General features: G+C 38.0%; 1 protein-coding gene and 2 pseudogenes across 1 annotated transcript in view; 1 reads left to right on the top strand and 2 right to left on the bottom strand.

Moving 5' to 3' along the window:
• KIAA0825 (KIAA0825 ortholog) overlaps positions 1–22,517 on the top strand; it is a 525,573-nt gene that overhangs the window by 488,291 nt on the left and 14,765 nt on the right. The window lies entirely within an intron of this gene.
• Positions 18,954–19,057, bottom strand: LOC136404751 (U6atac minor spliceosomal RNA; annotated as a pseudogene).
• LOC136403331 (large ribosomal subunit protein eL33 pseudogene) lies at positions 19,373–19,769 on the bottom strand (annotated as a pseudogene).

Genomic DNA, 22,517 nt, shown 5'->3' with positions numbered 1-22,517 from the left:
TACTTATCATGGCCTAGCATATCCTAACAACCACCCATTTGACCCCATCATGGCTCAAGGTTTGCAACATAGGTACCCAGAGTCCTGCATTACTAGCTTTCTTCACTTTCCCTCTCTAATATTAATGGATTCCACAACACAACACAAGAATATTAAAGCTGGGGGTGGGGTGGGGATGAACCCGTGAAATGGCTCTTCTCTATAAAGAGGTCAGTTATACTTCATCAATTCAATTTTCAGATCCCACAGGCAATTCCAGGTTAGTAGTAAATGAATGGGAATGGAATTCTAGTTATTAAAAATCAAAAAACCCAGAAAAGAAACCTATAGGATCTAGGAGCAGGTTAATGTAAAATATTTTACAGTCTGCAATCTGGGCCTTTTGTCTTTTCTGCTTTCTGTGTAATACAGAATTTAACATTAATGACACATAGTATTTCATTGTTTTATAGTTTACTTTCATTTCATAATTAGACATTTTTCCTTATTTGATTGCTAATATTTTCTTACATTTTAAAAATAATGGAATGATAACATTGGTTAAAGTTGGCTGAATAGCTGAACCACAGCTGAAGATAAAGCATTTTCTTGATTAATTTTCTAGTGTTTTATTACCTGTGGGTGTATATTTGTATTTGTATGTGTTTTCCAGAGGTGGGGCTACTGTATAATAATTTCCCTGCTGTGATTTTAAATAGGGAATTCCTATGAACACTAATAATGGTTGTCATAGTTATTTACTGGGAGAACTAATCTGGATGCTATGGAGATGTGCGAGAATTTTGTGAAAATGAAATTAGAGATGTAACATAGCTCAGAAATAACGAATCTGTTTATGTTGTATATGCAGGGTTAGGTAAAAAAAATACACAATTTTTCAAACTCAGTGATTTTTGATGGTCAAATGTGTATTCCATTGGGTCATTAGTGTACAATATTCTCAAAGTATGCTTTCAGCAGTTAATCTAGCTAACGTTAAAAAGAACTGACCTATGACAAGCTTTTTGTATTTTTTAATGATAATTCTGAATTTTTGGTAAAATACTCTAGAATACATGATTCTGCCTATAAATGAAAGAGCTGGCAAAAACCTGGCTTTTTGTTTGTTTGTTTGTGACTGAATTTACAACCAAGTTAGACATATTAAACTTCAATAGATATTACTGGTTCATATTGCTGGACCAATGATGGATTTTAACAGTGAAGAAAATTTAACAAATTTGATATGGAGATCAGAATTGTAATACAGTAGCAGGAATTCATCACACAACTTTGGCATCAATGAGGCTAACCCATGAAAATAACTGCCTATAACTGAATTAGACTTGCTACATTTTGCCCAAATTCATAGGTTATGGTAAATAATATAACTGGGCAAGATAGAAATAACTAGAATGATTTTGTTTACTAAATATCTCAATGTCACCTGTTTATTGTTTTCATTCTTCCCAGTTAATACCCTAAAAAGGTATGACATTCAACCTTTAATTTGTATAGTTAAATATAGAAGGAAGTTATTTAACTTGGTCAATAAGTAGACTCCTTTTGGAAGTTGAACTTAATGTCAGTCAACTGGTACATTTGAAATTAAACTTTAAATATGGGAGATGAACTCAGAAGAAAGGAATAAAAGGCAGGGCTGTGAATGTAAGGAAGATGCTCTCTGAACTGCTGACGCCTGCTTCTTTGGACAGCAGGCAGCTGTGCAGGGTGATTCACCCAGCAGTCCTAGCAAGAAGTAGCACACTACTTGATTTTCTCTGGTTCCAAAGCTCTGCAAATGTCAGTCAGAACTTTCTGTATACAGCCATAGCTATGGTGTACCCACTGCAAAAATAAAGCATTATTAGACACAATCACACTTCAGCTGTGATGACAGATGTTAAAATGTCTATAAACCATTGAAGGGGTAAAAGGATCACAGACAGTTATTTGGGAGCAATGAGACAATGGTATTTGGAAAAATAATCTATTCTCTGGAGAATTCTATGTTTTGGGGGCATGAGAGATAATGGGTAGATAATTGGGAAGATAGAGTAAAGGGTTAGATTCTAATTAATAGCAAACACAGGATTTTCTCAGGGAAAATACCAATGATCTGAGTTGGGCCCCATTTAGTGCATGCAACTCTGCAGTGAGCATGCTGCTGGAAGATGCTTCCAAAACAAGGGCTGGAAACATGCGTGGCTTTTTGGGGCAAGCTTTTTTTTTTCACTCTATCAAGTAAATACCATTCATATGATGTGTTTATCCACCAAATGGTAATGAAGTAGGGAGAAGGCACCCAGGGTGATAGCTTTCGGAGATGGTCAGTGTATAAATTCTGCTTAGCAAGGAATATGGTTAAATTTGAAAAAAAAAAGCCATATGTATTAAAGAGTGTTCACGCTGTTATGACACTCATCTCACTAAAAGGTATATCAAGGGAAATACTAATAGGGTTAGTAATTGGGTGTAGTAATATGAAAGCTGAATAAATGAGCAAAGGACAGAGGGGTTTTTATTATTATTTAAAAGGATTACAGTTTTCAGATGTTGTTTGACCTCTTAAAGCAGGAAAAGGTTGAAGGTTGTTTTGTTTTCTCTTAGCAATACTCGCATCTGAAATCACATCACGTACATTTTAGCTAGTACTCAAACAAGTTCCATATTCTATACAAATGGGGGAAGTGCAATTCATAATTGACAAGGTATGAATTTTTTATATGTTAAGCCATGAGGCTGCCACATCAACAAATATAATTCCTTAGCAAATACATCTTATGTTTATATTTATGAAATGTACACAATTGACACAGAACTCAAAAGGGAATAAGTAAGCATTTTATACATACATATATATTTATTTGATTTGCAAACTCCATTCTGGGAAACATTTATTAAATTAGAAACAAGGAAGGCATGAAAGCAAAATGTGCTTAGAGTTTCAATTTATGTTGGACTTAGTGTTACTTTTATGCATTTGCCAAACAGACTCACTTTGGTAGAAATGTGTGTGTTTTTTGGTTGAAATGTGTGTATAGAGAACTACTCTCAAAAGTTATAGTGATAAGTGATTAAAACTTAAACTTCATCTATGGGAGCCCCTCATTGCCATGGTGATTTCATGTTAAATATCTGAAGCTGAAATGGCAAGAAGAAATCAAGCCAAGGTTCTTGGAAGGAGTAACCAACTCTGGACATGTGATATACTCCTCATTCTGTGTGCCTGTTGATAAAGGCACCAGATTTACTGAAGGCCCATAAGATGGAATACTTTCTTGAAATAGTTTTAATGACCATTTGAGTGTAAGCTTTATGAGGGTAAAGTTTCTATTTCTCATGCCTCCCAACCTCATTGATGCCAGCATGAAAATAGAGGAAGCATGTTCCTCAGGGGTGAAGAAAGGAAGGAGGAGACCCTTTTATCCCCTAACTAAGGCAATGTCAGTTATGTATTTTGAAAGGCGCTAAAAATTCCAAATCTGCCACCACTGTGAAAGTGATGACATTTCAACTCAAGTGGGTCTGAAACACACTCAAATCAGATAAAATTCTGGCCTAGCATGTGGGGTACAAAGACATTGTTTGTTTGTTTTTCCTGTCACTTAATTTTCTGACATATGCCGAGTAGATAGAGTGTTATTAAACTGTGAGGTCTGTGAGCAGCTCACATTTCACTTATTGTTACAGAAGACACAGAGACAGAAAGAGACAGAGAGACATCAGTTGCAGTAGATGCACTACAGTGAGTAAGATCATTTAACTCTGGAGACAGCAGCTTCAGTTAGGATCCTGGCTCACCATGCTCAGTTGTGTGGCCTTGAGTAACTCCAGGTCTAGAGCAATAATAATAGCTAACCCATCTCACAAAGTTGCTATGAGGGCTAAATGAACTAATATATGCAAAGTACTTAGGACAATGTCTGGCACATGGCGATTGCTAAGTAAGTGTTAGCTATTATTATATTCTCCAAACCCTCACATTGCCAGTGCATAGTAGGCATTCAGTAAGTACTTTGATTACTGAACGAATGAAAGGAAAGAAATTTGGAAACTATGAATATGAACATGTAGGCAGTGACTCAATGAAGAGTAATGGCCCCATGAGCCCTGTAGAGCTCTGAACACTAGAACATTTTTAATTTTTCTAAATTCTTAGCCAATTTCCAACAGAATATGAGTCAAGTCTTTATTTCAAATCCTTTTCTAAATGCAATGTTGCTATTAGTAACAGAGGTTGCAAACAAGCTCTTTAGCCATTGTATCATGTGTTTTAAAATGGTGCTTTCGAATGACGTCAGAGAAATGGTGCTGTGAGGGGTGCTCCCGATATCTCCCCCTGAAATTTCAACAAACTCAAAAACTAAAGAGAGTGAAAATATCTAAGGAGCACCTGAAATATACATACACCAGACAAAGGTATAATTAGGCTAAAAGGTGGCTGAATATATAATCCACTCTGAAGGAAATAAGACGGAGAACGGAGTATTTCACTTTCCTCACTGATCTGAGGAAGGTCCGCTTTCATCTGAAACTGAGAGAAACAGAGGATTTGGGGCAGAGGGAAGAAACTGGGATAGGGCAGATAATCAAGCAGAGGAGAGAGCGCCTGCTCCGCTTGAGATCGCAGAAGCAGGGCTAGCGTGGGCGGCAGGCTCTGATGGAGGTTGCTGGTGTGAGTTGCCCGCAGAAGCTGGCACTGGAGCCGCTTTGGGATTTGTGTGTTCCTGGGTCCGCGATCCCAGGTGGTGTGTGAGTGGCTCCACCTGGTGCCTCTGGCATGGGTGCATGTGCTCACGGGCTGGAGGGCTTACTTTGAGATTATTACTGATGGACATGTGGATGGGCGGTAGCCAGCGTTTTTGTGTATCCCCAGCTCGCCAACCAACAGCATGGGAAGTGCACAAGGCCTGGGATCCCTAGGCCAGGACCTGTCCCGGCAGTGAGCCTCTGCGAGCTGATACAGGTCACAAAATGCATTCCTGCATTTCCAACACTGACTGAGATCACAGGCGCTATGAGCCTAAGTGGGCGAGAACAGACCTCCCTGTGCTACCGAAGTCATGGGGGCTGGGTGCGCAAGTAGCTTGCTGTGGGCTACAAATAGTACACAAGGGAGAAGCCTATGGAGATAAGACCGGTGGAGCGCTGAGCCATACCAGACATGCCCAGGGGCCCTTAGAAAGGCACCTAATCAGCAATTGGCTCCCAGCCTGTGGCACACTGAGACATGCTAGACCTGTCTGCCGGCCCTTAGAAGACACCAGACCTGCAGTCAGCTCTCAGCCCTGCCTGCTTTCGCTGGAGGCTCTGGTTAGCACAGCCTTACCCAGAACTGTGCTTTGAGTGGTACTGTAGGAAGGACCTGGCTGCTCTTAGAGCCTCTAGCTCTGCAAGCAGTGACTGGGGCGAATCTCACAGCTAAGTGTCCAGGCTGCTAGCTCAGGAGGGAGATGTGGAGAGAGGTACCTGGAAAACTGAGTCTCCTATTATCAGAGCCTCCAAACCCTAAGAAGCCCCAGCTACCAACAGAACTGAAGCCCAGCCTACATCATTGCTATAGCAACACAACAGCAAATCTCTACTCAAGAGCCCCACAGGGGCAAAACCTGCTGTAAAAAAAGAAGGTACCTCTCAAAACCAGGAAAAAATTACATTTTTTATAACTTCTTTTTCTTTTTTTTTCTTTTTCAACTTTGGTCATTTTATCCTTTCTGTTTTATTCTTTCCTTTTCCTTTTGAACTCCATTATCTATAGTTATTACATTTTTCATTCTTATTTTTTATGAGGGTTACATTTCAAAAGCCTTAACTTTTTTTTTCTTTTCCTTTTTCTCTGATTCAATTGTCTTATCAACAAGTTATTTTATTTTGGATTCATATTTTTGTGGCATTTTGTGTGTTTTTTACTTCATTTTTTTATCTCTGTGTCATTTTCCCTCAGTACTGGTTCCCTGTTCTCTGTAGTTTTTGTTCCACTTATCATAATAGAATTTTCATTTTTTTCACTATATCTTTTCAATTTTTATTTTATTTTTTAAAAATTATCTCCTGTTAGTGATATTAACAATGCCAGTCTCAAATGCCATTAAGGAAAAAGAAATGAAATATCGTGGATACAAAAGACAGAGATGTAGCTCAGATAGATGATGAAAAACCTCTAGAAACAAATTTCAATTGCTTGGAAACCTTGGAGTTAAATGACAGAGAATTAAAAATTGAAGTCCTAAGAATACTCAGAGAAATACAAGAAAGCATGGAAAGACAATTTAGAGAGCTCAAAAAACAATTCAATGAACAAAAAGAATATATCACCAAGGAAATTGAAATGATAAAAAGAAACCAAACAGATGAAAAACTCAATGCATGAGCTGAAAAATGAGGTAACAAGCTTAGCTAATACAACGGGCCAGATAGAGGAGAGAATTAGTGACATAGAAGGCAGGCAACTAGAGACACTACAGAGAGAAGAGGAGAGAGACTCACAAATTAAAAATAATGAGAAAGCCTTACAAGAATTGTCTGACTCCATATGAGAGAGCAACATAAGAATAATGGGTATATCAGAAGGAGAAGAGAGAGAAAATGGAATGAAGAACATATTCAAACAAATAATAGACAAGAACTTCTGAAGCTTGCGGAAAGAATAAGAGCCTCAACTCCAAGAAGCAAATAGAACACCGAGTTACCTTAACCCAAACAGACCTACTGCAAGTCACATTGTAATAAATGATCACAAACCAATGACAAAGAAGAAATTCTCAAGGCAGCCAGGGAAAAGAAGAATACAACATATAAATGAAAGCCCATTACGTTATCATCAGATTTCTCAGAAGAAACTCTACAAGCCAGAAGAGAGTAGACCCAAACATTTAAAGTACTGAAAGAGAGGAACTACCAGCCAAGAATACTATATTCATCAAAGCTATTCTTTATATATGAAGGAAATATAAAAACTTTTATAAACATAGAGAAGATGAGGGAATTTATCACCAGAAAACCCCCACTGCAGACAATACTAAAGGGGGTTATCTGACCAAATATAAAGAACAAAACAAAACAAAACTACAAGTAAAAGCTCCAACAAGATCACAATAATAAACAAGATTAATCTGTGACAACAAAAACAAAAAAGGGGAGAGGACAAAGATTAACAGTAGCAAAAGAGGATGGAGTGCAGAAGCACTCATGTGATAATGTACTACAATGAATATGATATATATTCTTTTTATTACCTAATGGTAACCACCCCTATAAAAATCACCACAGAAACTCATGACTTAAAAAAAAAACAGAGGAAAAAAATATGGAATACAACCAATCAAAAACAAATGACAGAGGGCTATGGCTGGTTGGCTCAGTGGTAAAGCGTCGGCCTGGCGTGCAGGAGTCCCGGGTTCAATTCCCGGCCAGGGCACACAGGAGAAGCGCCCATCCTTTCCACCCCTCCCCCTCTCCTTCCTCTCTGTCTCTCTCTTCCCCTCCTGCAGCCAAGGCTCCATTGGAGCAAAGTTGGCCCAGGTGCTGAGTATGGCTCTGTGGCCTCTGCCTCAGGTGCTAGAATGGCTCTGGTTGCAACAGAGCGACACCCCAGATGGGCAGAGCATCGCCCCCTGGTGGGCATGCCAGGTGGATCCCGGTCAGGCGCATGCATGAGTCTGTCTGACTGCATCCCCGTTTCCAACTTCAGAAAAATACAAAAAAAAACAAAAAACAAATGACAAAAACAGAAGAGAAGAACCAAACAAACAGGCTATCAGAAACCAATATATAAAATGGCAATAGGAAACCCTCAAGTGTCAATAATTACATTAAATGGAAATGGATTGAATTCACCAATAAAAGACACAGTAGCAGAGTGGATAAAAAGGAAAATCCAGCCTGACCACGTGGCGCAGTGGATGGAGAGTCAGACTGGGATGCAGAGGACCCAGGTTCGAGACCCCAAGGTTGCCAGCGTGAGCACAGGCTCATCTGGTTTGAGCAAAGTTGACCAGCTTGTACCCAAGGTCACTGGTTTGAGCAAGGCCTTACTTGGTCTGCTGAAGGCCCATGGTCAAGGCACATATGAGAAGGCAATCAATGAACAACTAAGGTGTCGCAACAAAAATCTGATGATTGATGCTTCTCATCTCTCTCTGTTCCTGTCTGTCTGTCCCTATCTATCCCTCTCTCTGACTCTCTCTCTGTCTCTGAAAAAAAAGAAAAAAGAAAATAAAATCCAATTGTATACTGCCTTCAAGAAACACATCTAAGCTACAAGGGTGCAAACAAATTCAAAGTGAAAGGTTGGAAAATGAATCTCCAAGCAAATAACATCCAAAGAAAAGCTGGTGTAGCCATACTCATATCTAACAATGCTGACTACAAGACAGTAAAGATAGAGATAAAGATGGTCATTTCATAGTGATAAAGGATACATTGAATCAAGAAGACATAACATTTCTTAATATATATGCACCAAACTAAGGAACACCAAAGTCTATAAGACATCTACTAACTGATCTAAAAATAAAAGCTGACAGAAATACAATCATACTTGGAGACCTCAATACACCACTGATGACTCTAGATCATTCATCCAAACAGAAAGTCAATAAAGAAATATGGGCCTTAAATAGAACACTAGAACAATTGGATATGATAGACTTCTATAGGACATTTCATCCCAAAATGCCAGAGCATACATTTATATCCAGTGTACATGGAACATTCTCAAGAATTGACCATATGTTTGGCCACAAAACTAATATCAACAAATTCAGAAAGATTGAAATTATACTAAGCATATTCTCTGAACTTAAAGCTTTGAAAGTAGAATTCAACTGCAAAAAAGAAGTAAACAAACCCACAAAAATGTAGAAATTAAACAACATACTTCTAAAAAATGAGTGGGTCAAAGAAGAAATAAAAGCAGAGATCAAAAGATACATACAGACAAACATAAATGACAATACGACATATCAGAATCTCTGGGATGCAACAAAAGCAGTAATAAGAGGGAAGTTCATATCACTACAGGCTTATATGAACAAACAAGAGAGAGCCCAAGTAAACAACTTAAAATCACATCTTAAGGAACTAGAAAAATAAGAAAAAAGGCAACCCAAAACCAGCAAAAGAAAGGAAATAATAAAAATCAGAGCAGAAATAAATGAAATAGATAACAGAAAAAGTATAGAAAGAAATCAATAAAACACAGAGCTGCTTCTTTGAAAAGATCAACAAAATTGACAAACCCTTGGCAAGACTAAGGAAAAAAGAGAATGGACTCATATAAACAAAATCTAAAATGAAAGAGGAGAAATCACCACAGATATCATTGATACACAAAGAATTATTATAGAATACTATGAAAAACAATATGCCACCAAATTTAACAATCTAGAAGAAATGGATAAATTCCTAGAACAATACAATCTTCCTAGACTGAGTTACGAAGAAGTAGATAGCCTAAACAGACCCATAAGAAGGGAAGAAATAGAATCAACTATCAAAAACCTCCCCAAGCCCTGGCCGGCTGGCTCAGCGGTAGAGTGTCGGCCTGGCGTGCGGGGGACCCGGGTTCGATTCCCGGCCAGGGCACATAGGAGAAGTGCCAATTTGCTTCTCCACCCCCCACCCCCTCCTTCCTCTCTGTCTCTCTCTTCCCCTCCCGCAGCCAGGGCTCCATTGGAGCAAGGATGGCCCGGGCGCTGGGGATGGCACCTTGGCCTCTGCCCCAGGTGCTAGAGTGGCTCTGGTTGCGGCAGAGCGACGCCCCGGAGGGGCAGAGCATTGCCCCCTGGTGGGCAGAGCGTCGCCCCTGGTGGGCGTGCCGGGTGGATCCTGGTCGGGCGCATGCGGGAGTCTGTCTGACTGTCTCTCCCAGTTTCCAGCTTCAGAAAAATACAAAAAAAAACAACTCCCCAAGACCTGTGGTGGCGCAGTGGATAAAGCGTCGACCTGGAACACTGAGGTCGCCAGTTCGAAACCCTGGGCTTGCCCAGTCAAGGCACATATGGGAGTTGATGCTTCCTGCTCCTCCCCTCCCTCTCTCCCCCCTTCTCTAAAATTAATAAATAAAATCTAAAAAAAAAAAAAACCTCCCCAAAAATAAAAGTCTGGGGCCAGATGGTTATACTAGTGAATTCTATCAAACATTCAAAGAAGGCTTGGTTCCAATTCTACTCAAAGTCTTCCAAAAAATTGAAGAAGAAGCAATACTTCCAAACACATTTTATGAGGTCAAAATAACCCTCATTACAAAACCTGGCAAGGACAACACACACACACAAAAAACTACAAACCAATATCTCTAATAAATACAGATGCTAAAATCCTAAACAAATTACTAGCAAAGCAAATACAACAACACATTAAAAAAATAATTCATCATGATAAAGTGTGCTTCATCCTGGAATTACAAGGATGGTTCAACATACGTAAAACAGTTAAGGTAATATACCATATCAACAAAACAAAGAACAAAAACCATATGATCCTATCAATAGATGCAGAAAAGGCATTTGATAAAATACAACATCATTTTATGTTTAAAACACTCAACAAAATGGGTATAGAAGGAAAATATCTCAACATAATAAAGGCCATTTATGTCAAACCATCAGCTAACATCATATTAAATGGCAAAAAACTGAAGACTTTGTCTCTAAAATCAGGAATAAGACAAGATTGCCCACTCTCTCCACTCTTACTCAACGTAGTGCTGGAAGTTCTAGCCAGAGCAATCAGACAAGAGAAAGAAATAAAAGACATTCATATTGGGAAAGAAGTAAAGGTTTCACTTTTTGCAGATGATATGATCCTGTACATGGAAAACCCCAAAGACTCCACAAAAAGACTATTAGAAACAATAAACCAATACAGTAAGGTCACAGGATACAAAATTAATATACAGAAGTCTACTGCCTTCCTATATGCCCACAATGAAACATCAGAAAATGAACTAAAAAAAACAATCCCTTCTACGGTTGCAACAAAAAAAATAAAATACCTAGGAATAAACATAACAAAGAATGTGAAGGACCTATAGAATGAAAACTACAAAGCATTGTTAAGGGAAATTGAAAAAGATACAATGAAATAGAAAAATATTCCTTGTTCTTGGGTGGGAGGAATAAATATAGTCAAAATGACCATATTACCCAAAGCAATATACAAATTTAATGCAATTTTTAAAATTCCAATATCATGTTTTAAAGAAATGAAACAAAAAATCATCAGGTTTATATGGAACTATAAAAACCCCTGAATAACCAAGTAATCCTAAGGAAAAAGAACAAAGCTGGGAGCATTACAATACCTGATTTTAAATTATATTATAGAGCCTGATAATCACAACAGTGTGGTATTGGCAGAAAAATAGACACTCAGACCAATGGAACAGAATAGAAAGTCCAGAAATAAAACCACATATATATGGTCAAATCGTCTTTGATAAAGGAGCCAACAACACACAATGGAGAAAAGAAAGCCTCTTCAATAAATGGTTCTGGGAAAACTGGAGAGACACATGGAAAAGAATGAAACTCAACTACAGTTTTTCTCCTTGTCCCTTGTACCAAAATTAATTCAAAATGGATCAAAGACCTAAATATAAGACCTGAAACAATAAAGTACATAGAAAAAAACATAAGTACTAAACTCATGGACCTTGGCCATAAAGAGCATTTTATGAATTTGACTCCAAAGGCAAGGGAAGTGAAGGCAAAGATAAATGAATGGGACTACATTAGACCAAGAAGCTTTTACACAGCAAGAGAAACTGACAACAAAACAAAGAGACAGCCAACTAAATGGGAGATGATATTTTCAAACAACAGCTCAGACAAGGACCTAATACCCAAAATATACAAAGAACTCACAAAACTCAACAAACAAGCAAGCAATCCAAAAAAAAAAAAAAAAAAATGGGAAAAGCACATGAATAGACAATTCTCCCAGGAAGAAATACAAATGGCTAATAGACATATGAAAAGATGCTCATCTTCACCAGCTATTAGAGAAATGCAAATCAAAACTTCCAATGAATACCACTTCACACCAGTTGACTAGCTATTATCAACAAGAAGGTAATAAGTGTTGGAGAGGCTGTGGGGAAAAAGAACCCTCATTTACTGTTGGTGGGAATGTAAAGTAGTACAACCATTATGGAAGAAAGTGTGGTGGTTCCTCAAAAAATTAATAGAACTACCATATGACCCAGCAATCCCTCTACTGGGTATATACCCCCAAAACTTAAAAACACTGATACATAAAGACACGTGCAGCCCCATGTTCATTGCAGCATTGTTCACAGTGGCCAAGACATGGAAACAACCGAAAAGCCCTTCAATAGATGACTGGATAAAGAAGATGTGGTACATATATACACTATGGAATACTACTCAGCCATAAGAAATGATGACATCGGATCATTTACAACAAAATGGATAGACCTTGATAACATTATACTGAATGAAATAAGTAAATCAGAAAAAACTTAAGAACTGTGTGATTTCATACATAGGTGGGACACAAAATTGAGACTCATGGACATGGAGAAGAGTGTGGTAGTTACGAGGGGGAAAGGAAGGGAGGAGAGGGTGGGGGTGAGGTGAGGGGAGGGGCATTAAGAAAACTAAATAAAAGGTGACGAATGACATTTGACTTTGGGTGATGGGTATACAACATAATCAAATGTCAAAATGATCTGGAGATGTTTTCTCTGAATCTATGTACTCTAATTCAGTGGTCCCCAACCCCCGGGCCGTGGACCCGTACCGGTCCGTGGGCCATTTGGTACTGGTCTGCAGAGAAAGAGTAAATAACTTACATTATTTCCATTTTATATATATATATATATATATTTTTTTTTTTTTTTTTTTTTTTTTTGGTTTGTTTTTTACGCAGACAGAGAGTGAGTCAGAGAGAGGGATAGACAGGGACAGACAGACAGGAACAGAGAGAGATGAGAAGCATCAATCACCAGTTTTTCATTGTGCGTTGCAACACCTTAGTTGTTCATTGATTGCTTTCTCATATGTGTCTTGACCATAGGCCTTCAGCAGACCGAGTAAACCCTTGCTGGAGCCAGCGACCTTGGGTTCAAGCTGGTGGGCTTTTTGCTCAAACCAGATGAGCCCGCGCTGCTCAAGCTGGTGAACTCGGGGTCTCAAACCTGGGTCCTCTGCGTCCCAGTCCTACGCTCTATCCACTGCGCCACCGCCTGGTCAGGCTTTATTTATATTTAAGTCTGAACGATGTTTTATTTTTAAAAAATGACCAGATTCCCTCTGTTACATCTGTCTTAAGACTCACTCTTGACGCTTGCCTCGGTTCCATGATACATTTATCCTTCCCACCCTAAAGGCCGGTCTGTGAAAATGTTTTCTGACCTTAAACCGGTCCGTGGCCCAAAAAAGGTTGGGGACCACTGCTCTAAGTGATCAGTATCACCCCTTTAAAATTAATTGTCTAAATAAAAAATTTCTTTTAAAAAAATGTTGGTTTCATTCTGATTTTTATCCCCAGAAATGGTTAGAGCAGTGGTAAGACTTGTGCCAACCTCTATTAGCAAAACAAGATTTATACTTGTATTGGCATCAGCTCTACACAAGCTAGTAAAAATACATTCAATTTTCAGAAATTTTAGAGTTTAAATATGTAGTTTTTTTCCTTTTTGATGAAGAGGACTGTTTTTTATTTTTAGAGTAAGAATAGTATTGAGACAGCTTAAATATCTTGTAACTAAAAAGTTTATTAAATGGAACAGACACCAAGTATCTACAGAGCACAGTCCATGAACATTTCCAGGTATATCTATTTAACTAGAATAAAAGAACATTTTTTTCTTTTGATTCATTATATTATTACACATTACTCTAAGAAAAATCAGCAACGTGGTTCTAGCAATATATAGTAGTCCTGACACATCTCTGAGCGAAGGGCATTTCTTCTACATCAGTACTAAATGCTGGCCAAATAGCATGACCTTGGCATTCTATCTAAACTCTCATAATTTTAAATATATGCTGGTGGAATGAATTCTCTACGGCGCTATGGATGATTTACTAGTAACAGAAAAGTTCAGCTTCCATTACTACTGATGGCTATGCTTCCATTTATGTTTTCCCTAAGCCATAACTATTTAAAATGTTACTGTTAGCATTCTTAGTTGTCCCATTTGTCGGTATATAACTCTCCTACTTAAATCTATAGAACAAATCATATTAATTAAAATAAATTGGTTAGGACAGTTACGTTGAATTGCAGATTGTCTCTGAAGGCTATAAATTCAAATTAAGGGCTTTGCTGCTTGTTTCCGAGCTTGGGAACAGCCCTTATACCGCATTAGTTGTAGCAAAAGAAATCTGCCACTTTACAGAAGAATATTCATTTAAATTCCTGAAGAACTAGCTGGATTAAATGCATATATAGCTAGTTATCCTAATTGTATAACAAATAATTGGCTGAAATAAGCAACTAAACTAATTTATTATGGCAAGTAATTATATTGAATAGTCTAGAATATATTTAATAGTCTAGAATAATATATTGTATTATTTCTATGTATTTTAAACATATATTTTTATATATAGTTATATATATTCTATTTATTTCTATATATTATATTTTAGATATATTATATATAATATTGGGTTCCAGGGTTTCTAAGCTATATACCATATCAACAGTGATACACTTTTGTAAAATAAACCTTACTTTCTGGATATTAGAGTATTAAATTAGATAAAATAATTGGTGGGTACTTGGAATAACTCACTTTGATTAGTTTTTTAAAAAGCCTATGTTGTATAACTTCCCCAGGCAAAGATGTGACTGCCATTTATAGTATTCTATAAAAATTGAAGGTCCTTTGTATTTCATAGAAACCTTTATAATAATTTTTTTAATCTGTCTTTTAAAAAAAATCTGTCTTTAAATATGAAGATAAGCAGTACATATCAATGATATTTCTGTTTTGGGCCCTTTTTGTGGATATATTTCCTTAATGCTTTTGTATTTTCTATTAAATTCTCCTTAAACTAGCATACATTAATTAGCTTGAGAAAATAACTACATTAAGTTAGAAATAAATTTATAAAGCTCTCTCTGCTCACTTATCAAAGTGAGATTTTTGCTATCCATTCATTCCCAAATGCCCCACTGAAACAGTATAAAGCCTTGTAACTCCCATGCAGGACACCTATTATTTAACTAGTGTAGAGATTCAGGATAAAGTTCACAGAAAAGCAAAACTTTTAAGGTGTTAAAATTGCAGTCTACAAGGCAATTTCAAGTTTATTTATTTTAGAGATGGTAAAGCTAAGCAATAAATAAAGTATCTAGATTACATGAAAAAAATAATGTTGATTTCTCCATTTTCACTAACTGTATGCTACATGAGATGGACTAGACTGTATACATTTCTTAAAACTTAGCTTTTAAAACATTAGGTAAAAGTGGTTGTGGACTGGCATAATTTGGAGATCATATCAGAAAGAGGGTAGGTAAATAAGCTATTGTAAAGACTTGTTTCCAAAGTAAGAGACTAACTCTCTAATCCTGTGGTTTATGTGGATGAAAAAGGTATAGCTATTAAAAAATAGTGCCATTTATATTCAAGGTGATTACATTCAAAGCTGGTTTTCTGGTTTATAGTAGCTTTCTCACAACTATGTATGAATCACAATACCCATGAAGTTATCCTCAAATGTAGGGTATCCTTTTATCTGTTGCCTCCCTAAAGTTTGTCTTTTGGGACTAAGTGCTATTCAGCATCACCCTCCTACAGAAATATCTTTAAAGAAGACATCAAATTTTATAGTTTCCAATTTTACCATAAAATTTAATTATGACTTTACTACTCAAAAAAAAATCAGGATGCTTTTTTAAATTAATGTTGCTACATTTCTAGTTAGTCAAGACATGATTTATTCTCTACAGCTAACCTCAGATTACTTCATAAGGAAGGCCCTGCATGACTGAGTGTGGGGGAATGTATATGAATGATGAATATAATTGGAGTGGGAGTGAAAGTTACCAAAAACTGTATTTAGCCTGGGACAAAAATGAAGTTTAAAGATACTGAGTTACACTTTGAGAAACAGATGAATTACGGGTGGAGAGACAACAGCTAGCTATGTGGAAATAAATGTGAGGCTTACGCATGGGAGAAGAGAAGTTGGTCCAGGACTGAATCCTGAGGAAAGTCCACTTTTATAGGATGACAGGGAGAAGAGAGCAGAGACATCCTTCCCCCTCCTCCTGTAAAGTCAGTCTGTACTGTTGTACAGAGGAGGAGAGAAGGACAAAAAGGTTTGTTTGAGGAGAATAAAATCCAGTATGACTTCATTTTTCACTCCTCAGCTACCAACTGGTAGGACAATTTGAAATCATTAATTTGGCCAGATGGTTAATGTTGCTTAACTGTACAATTTACTAATAAATAATTATAAAGCACTTTGTAAATATAAAGTACTACATAAAAGTTTAATAATGACATTAAATCAAGATGCTTATTGCCTGACCAGGCGGTGACACAGTGGATAGAGCATCTGACTGGGATGTGGAAGGACCCAGGTTCAAACCCCAAGGTCGCCAGCTTGAGCGTGGGCTCATCTGGTTTGAGCAAAAGCTCAGCAGCTTGGACCCGAGGTCACTGGCTCGAGCAAGGGGTTACTCAGTCTGCTGAAGACCCGCAGTCAGGGCACATATGAGAAAGCAATCAATGAACAACTAAGGTGTCGCAACAAAAAACTGATGATTGATGCTTCTCATCTCTCTCTGCTCCTGTCTGTCTGTCCCAATCTATCCCTCTCTCTGACTCTCTCTCTGTCTCTGTAAAAAAAAAAAAAAATCAAGATGCTTATTTCAAGTTACATTTTTATATCCAAGTGTTTTATTGGTGTTTCAGGAGAAATGTCAATAATATGATCAAATGCCATCATTATAGAATGTATTTGAAAAACACAACAAAGGGATTGTAGCAAAACAAAAATAGTCTTGGCCATTCTAGGCTGAACAGAGTGAACAAATATGAAATGAAAGAAAGAAAAGTGAAAACAACAACATGACCATAGAAATGTATAACTGAACACTGAGTAAAACTACCATAATAATTAGTAACTTCATTTTACCCATATATTTATAAGAAAAAAAATTTTTATTAATGAGAGGCGGGGAAGTGGGAAGGCAGAGAGACAGACTCCCGCATATGCCTCATCTGGGATCCACCGGCAAGCCCCTTAACAGGGCGATGCTCTGCCCATCTGGGGCAGCAGCTCTGTTGTTCGGCAACTGAGCTCTTTCATTGCCTGAGGTGAGACCATGGAGCCACCCTCGGCACCTGGGGCCAACTTGCTTGAAGCATTCAAGCAATGGCTGCAGGAGGGGAAGACAGAGAGAGAAAGCAAGAAAGAAGGGGAGAGAGAGGGGTGGAGAAGCTTATGGTTGCTTCTCCTGTGTGCCCTGACTGGGAATTGAACCTGGGACTTTCACATGCCAGTTGACACTCTACCACTAAGCCAACTAGCCAAAGCAAGAAAGAAAATTTATCAGAACAATGTGTAGGGCACAGCAGGAGAAGGAACATCAAGGCAGGGGCTCGAGAGAAGCCTGTTGATACAAGTCGAGTCTCATAAAATAATCGGAAACATTTTATGAATTCATTGCTTACCTACTATTTTTACAATAATGCCTTAGATATATACTATTAGTATCCTCTATTCTGCATATGGAAAACTGAGGCACAGAGAGGTTAAGAAACTTGCCTCACATAGTATAATATCACATAGTTAGTAAAAGGCACTCAGGATTCAGAGATAGACAGTATGCTACAGTTTTTGCTGGGAAGGATCTGGGAAAGGTTTTATTTCTCTGATAAATGGAACAAGTGCGGGTCATGTTCCCTTTCCTTCATTTTCCTGCCTCTAAACAAGGGCATGATGCTGAAGTCACAACCACCACCTTGGAACCATGAGGTAAAGGACAAGAGAGTCACAGAGACATCAGCCCTGCTATTTAAACTAAGCCGCCCATTTGGATTTCTTTTTATGTGAGAAAAACAATTCCCTATTGGTTTAATCTCCCACAATGAGGATTCTGCTACTTGTAACTTTAACCAATATGCAAATTAATCATGATAATTTATGACTCATTGAGTGTTTACTGTGAACCACACACTATTTTATGTTTCAGGTGTACGGTCATCTCATCCTGATGACAAGTCTATGCAGCAGGCAATGTTATTATTCATATTTTATTGATAAGGAAACTGAGGTGTAATATCTGGCTTGCCTGTAGCCACACAGTTTAAAGAGATTCAAATCCAACACCTGACTTCCAAACCTCCACTCTTCAGCAAAAAGTATTCTAAGCAGTGTAATATTAAAACCATTTCAATTAAAAATCACAAACTGGATAGGAATGCTTCAATATTATTTTAGAATTCTAGAGCTCCTGTTTCTCAGCAGTGATGCTATATTAACATTTTGGGAAGACAACTCTATTGTTTGGAACTGTTGCATATGAGAGATGTTTATACCACCTCTGTTTCCAGGTCCCAGGAGCACTCTCCAGACTGTTAAATTAACCACAAATGCTTCCCATACTTCCCCACGGAAGGCAGTGTCACCCATTACGAACCACCATTGTAGTAGAGCATTCTGTCAACACTCTCTGTGAAAGTCCAAACAGTAAATGTCTTAGGCTTTGTGAGGACAGTCAAACTCAATGGGTCTTAGCCACGGCTACTGAATTCTGACACTACAGAGTGAGATCAGTTATAGGCAATGCAGAAACAAATGAGTATGGCTGTGCTCCTAGCAAACAAATCTGATGCCGTTTTATAGATGAAAACCCTGAGGCACAGCGAAGCTAACAAACTTGCCTGAGGTCATTCAACCAAAAGGTAGAGTGACTCCAGAGCCTATGCTCTTACTCAGGACACTTTTGAGCATAGAGACTTTTGATGTTTTTCTCTTAGTAGAAGTAGGTGGCAATGCCTTAACCGTATGCGTGTTGTTTGGCCCGAGAGCCTCTTCCATCCTTGTCCAGGGGAGTGCTCACCTTCACTCCTTTCATACAACTCTCTCTTAGTAGAAGATATAGTAAATGCCTCACAGAATTTCTCACACTCCAGATTGTGGCCTTTTCCTGTCTAGTGTTGATTGCTCTTGCTTGAAGTCAGGTCCGAACCCACACTACCAAGACATGACTTATGCTTAACCGCCCTCCAAGCGTGGCTCTGCTAATTGGCTCTGACATATATGATAGTATCCTTAAAGCACCCCGCAAAAAAAACATTCTGTCAAACTGGCTGTGAGAACAGTTAGTCATTGATAGGTGACTGTTTTTGTTTTATCAAATCCATTTTATTTATTTGCCTTTCAATAAATTTAAATCCTTATGGGTATAGCATTAAACAGATTCTGTGTCCAGTGCCCTTAGCAGGAAGGTTGCTTCAGAATTTAGCATGAATCATCCACTGTTTCCATGAACAAGCATTATCTTTCCCCAGATTAGGTTTTGTTCAGTTCGCCACCAGGAGTCACTGTGTTGTTCTTTGCTTTGTACACATAAGCACCTCTCTTGCCTAGGTAGAATTCAGTTTCATCTTGAGAATAAACAACTTCAATTTTAAGAAGAGCTGTATGCTCCCTTTGGTTCCAGAGACCCTGCTTATAACCAGCAAAAATGGCCTTGGACCACAGCTTTCTAGAAATAGTTGTTATTATAGAAGTCCTATTCCCAACGGCCTCCACAAGCTCAAAGATGTGGCAGAAAAAGCAATTGGTGAACATTTTTATTTTGAACCTCTCCAGGTCTTATTTTATTTATTTTTTAATTTTTCTGAAGTGAGAAGCAGGGAGGCAGTGAGACAGACTCCTGCATGCGCCCAACAGGGATCCACCCAGCATGCCCACTAGGGGGCGATGCTCTGCCCATCTGGGGCATTGCTCCAGTTGCAGCGGAGCCCTTCTAGCACCTGAGGCAGAGGCCATGGAGCCGTCCTCAGCACCAGGGTCAACTTTGTTCCAGTGGAGCTTGGCTGCAGGAGGGGTAGAGAGAGATAGAGAGGAAGGAGGGGGAAGGGTGGAGAAGAAGATGGGTGCTTCTCCTGTGTGCGCTGGCCAGAAATTGAACCCGGAGTTCCACACACCAGGCTGATGCTCTACCACTGAGCCAGCTGGGCAGGGTCCAGGTCTCATTTTAGAAAGCCCAAATCCACCACTGCTTATTGAGGTAAGCAGAAATAAAAAGCTGTGAGCCATGGTCTGATACATGTAAAAGCTGTATAATATTATCTAATATTCATAGATATACAAACCTCTGCTCCAGAGCTAAATGTGTATGTAAATCTAGGAAGACCCACCAAGGCTGAGAACATTCATGCCAATCTGAATAGTGTGTGATTGCTATTTCTCATTTAGAGTATCTCAGTCAAAGTTTTAGGATCTCCTGTTTTGTCTGGATAGGAAAAGGGATCCCCAAGTCAAGGATAGGCCAAGTCCCCACATCTGCCCACACAGGAGCCATGCAGATGACACACATTCCAGAAGATAGTTAAGATTGTGGTGCAGATGAGTGGGGTCTCACAAGACTTTGCTGTTCATCAGTGTCTAAGAGACAACATATTCACTACCACCGGCACGAGGGGGGCTCAGGCTGCAGTTATTTGTCCAGAGTAGGCAGATGGGGAATTCAGCAATAGTGAAAGAGAACAGGGTACCACAGTCAGAGAAAACAAAACTATAATGACTTCATAAAGTTGATTTAGGCAGATAGATCCTGACCAGGTGGTGGCGCAGTAGATAGAGCATCAGACTGGGAAGCAGAGGACCCAGGTTTGAGACCCTGAGGTCGCTGGCTTCCTTGCTGACTCATCAGGTTTGAGTACAGCTCACCAACTTAAGCTCAAGGTCGCTGGCTTGACCAAGGGGTCACATGCTCTGCTATAGCCCCCCGGTCAAGGCACATATGAGAAAGCAGTCAATGAACAACTAAGGTGCTGCAACAAAGAAGTGATGCTTCTCATCTCTGTCCCGGTCTGTCCCTCTCTCTGTATCTCTCTCTGTAAAAAAAAAAAAAAAAAAAAAATTTTTTTTTAAATGTTGATTTAGGCAAAACTAGATTATGCTGTTTCTGATCTTTCCTGGTTTCTGTAAGGACATGCTTCCATAAGGACATACAGATTTTATAGATAGAGAGGAAACTAGGCATAGAAATTTTAAACAGATTTCCTAGTCAATTGTGTTTTACAAATTATTTTCTCTTCCAATAGTTTTTTTGATATAATTGTTTTTTTAACTGTGTTAACAGAGTCTAAAACTATAATGGAATTAGAGATAAACTTCTCTTAAGAACTTAGAGATGTAAAAAAATAACACTTGTGATAATCATACATTTCAAATCTCTAATGATTCTAATCACTAAAAGTAAAATATTAGGGGAAATATAGTTCTAATGTGTAGTTTTTTCTCTTTGTCATAATTTCTTATTTGCTTATGAAATGATTTTTTTTCTTAATAAGCAGAGAGCAAATTTAAGAATGTTGTGGTAGATAGGTAACTTTGCCTAATGTCATTCATTACTAACAGCTCAATTATACTATGAATTGCCTATAATTGTCACAAAGCTTCAAAAACTTTATCACAGATTCTATTATGCATACAATCATTTAAATTAATTAATTATACAGATTTTTGAGTGAAACAGTTTGTGTTTTTAATTTTCACATGTAAAGACAATGATTAAAATATTTATGTGCATATTACATATTTTGTTGATATCAGAAAATAATTCATTTACTTTTATTAGTACTTTTACATGGGAGAAAAAGGGCAAATCCAATTTTGCATGTCTGAATTTCTTTAAGATATATGAATTTTAACCTGACCTGTGGTGGCGCAGTGGATAAAAGCGTGGACCTGGAACACTGAGGTTGCTGATTCAAAACCCTGGGCTTGCCTGGTGAAGGCACATATGGGAGTTGATGCTTCCTGAACCTCCCCCCTTCTCTCTCTCCTCTTTCTAAAATGAATAAATAAAATCTAGAAAAGGAAAGAAACCAGAAGCCAAACTTAAAAAAAAAAGAGTATATGAATTTTATAAAGTTCTTTTTAAAAACACTTAGCCTAATTTGTGCAACATTTTTTCAAGAAATGAAATATTTAAATTATTGTTTAACAGTAATTAATGATGCTTGCAAAATGTTTGTAAAACTATGGTTAGTATTTCATTTACAAGCTCAGACTCTAGAGTCTGACTCCCATATTTCAATAAAAAGATACTTGGGCAAGTGACATTAACATTCTGTGCTTCAGTTTACTCCTCTGTAGATGACAATAACATTTTGTTATAAGGACTTAAAGAGTGATACATCAAGTGTTTTAAAAATGCCTAACACATAGTGCCTTATAAGTATTTTTCATTATTTATTTTCCTGCTTGGAAGGAGTTCAATTTTACATGCAAATTAATGATGTCCAAGTTCACACATACAAAATTGGTAAGGAAAATTCTTTAAAATTCCATTAAAGCAGTATTAGG

Source organism: Saccopteryx leptura, chromosome 4 (assembly GCF_036850995.1).
Source record: "Saccopteryx leptura isolate mSacLep1 chromosome 4, mSacLep1_pri_phased_curated, whole genome shotgun sequence".
Lineage (NCBI taxonomy): Eukaryota > Metazoa > Chordata > Mammalia > Chiroptera > Emballonuridae > Saccopteryx > Saccopteryx leptura.
Note: the sequence above shows the minus strand (reverse complement) of the source record. Positions and strands in the feature narration are given on the sequence as shown.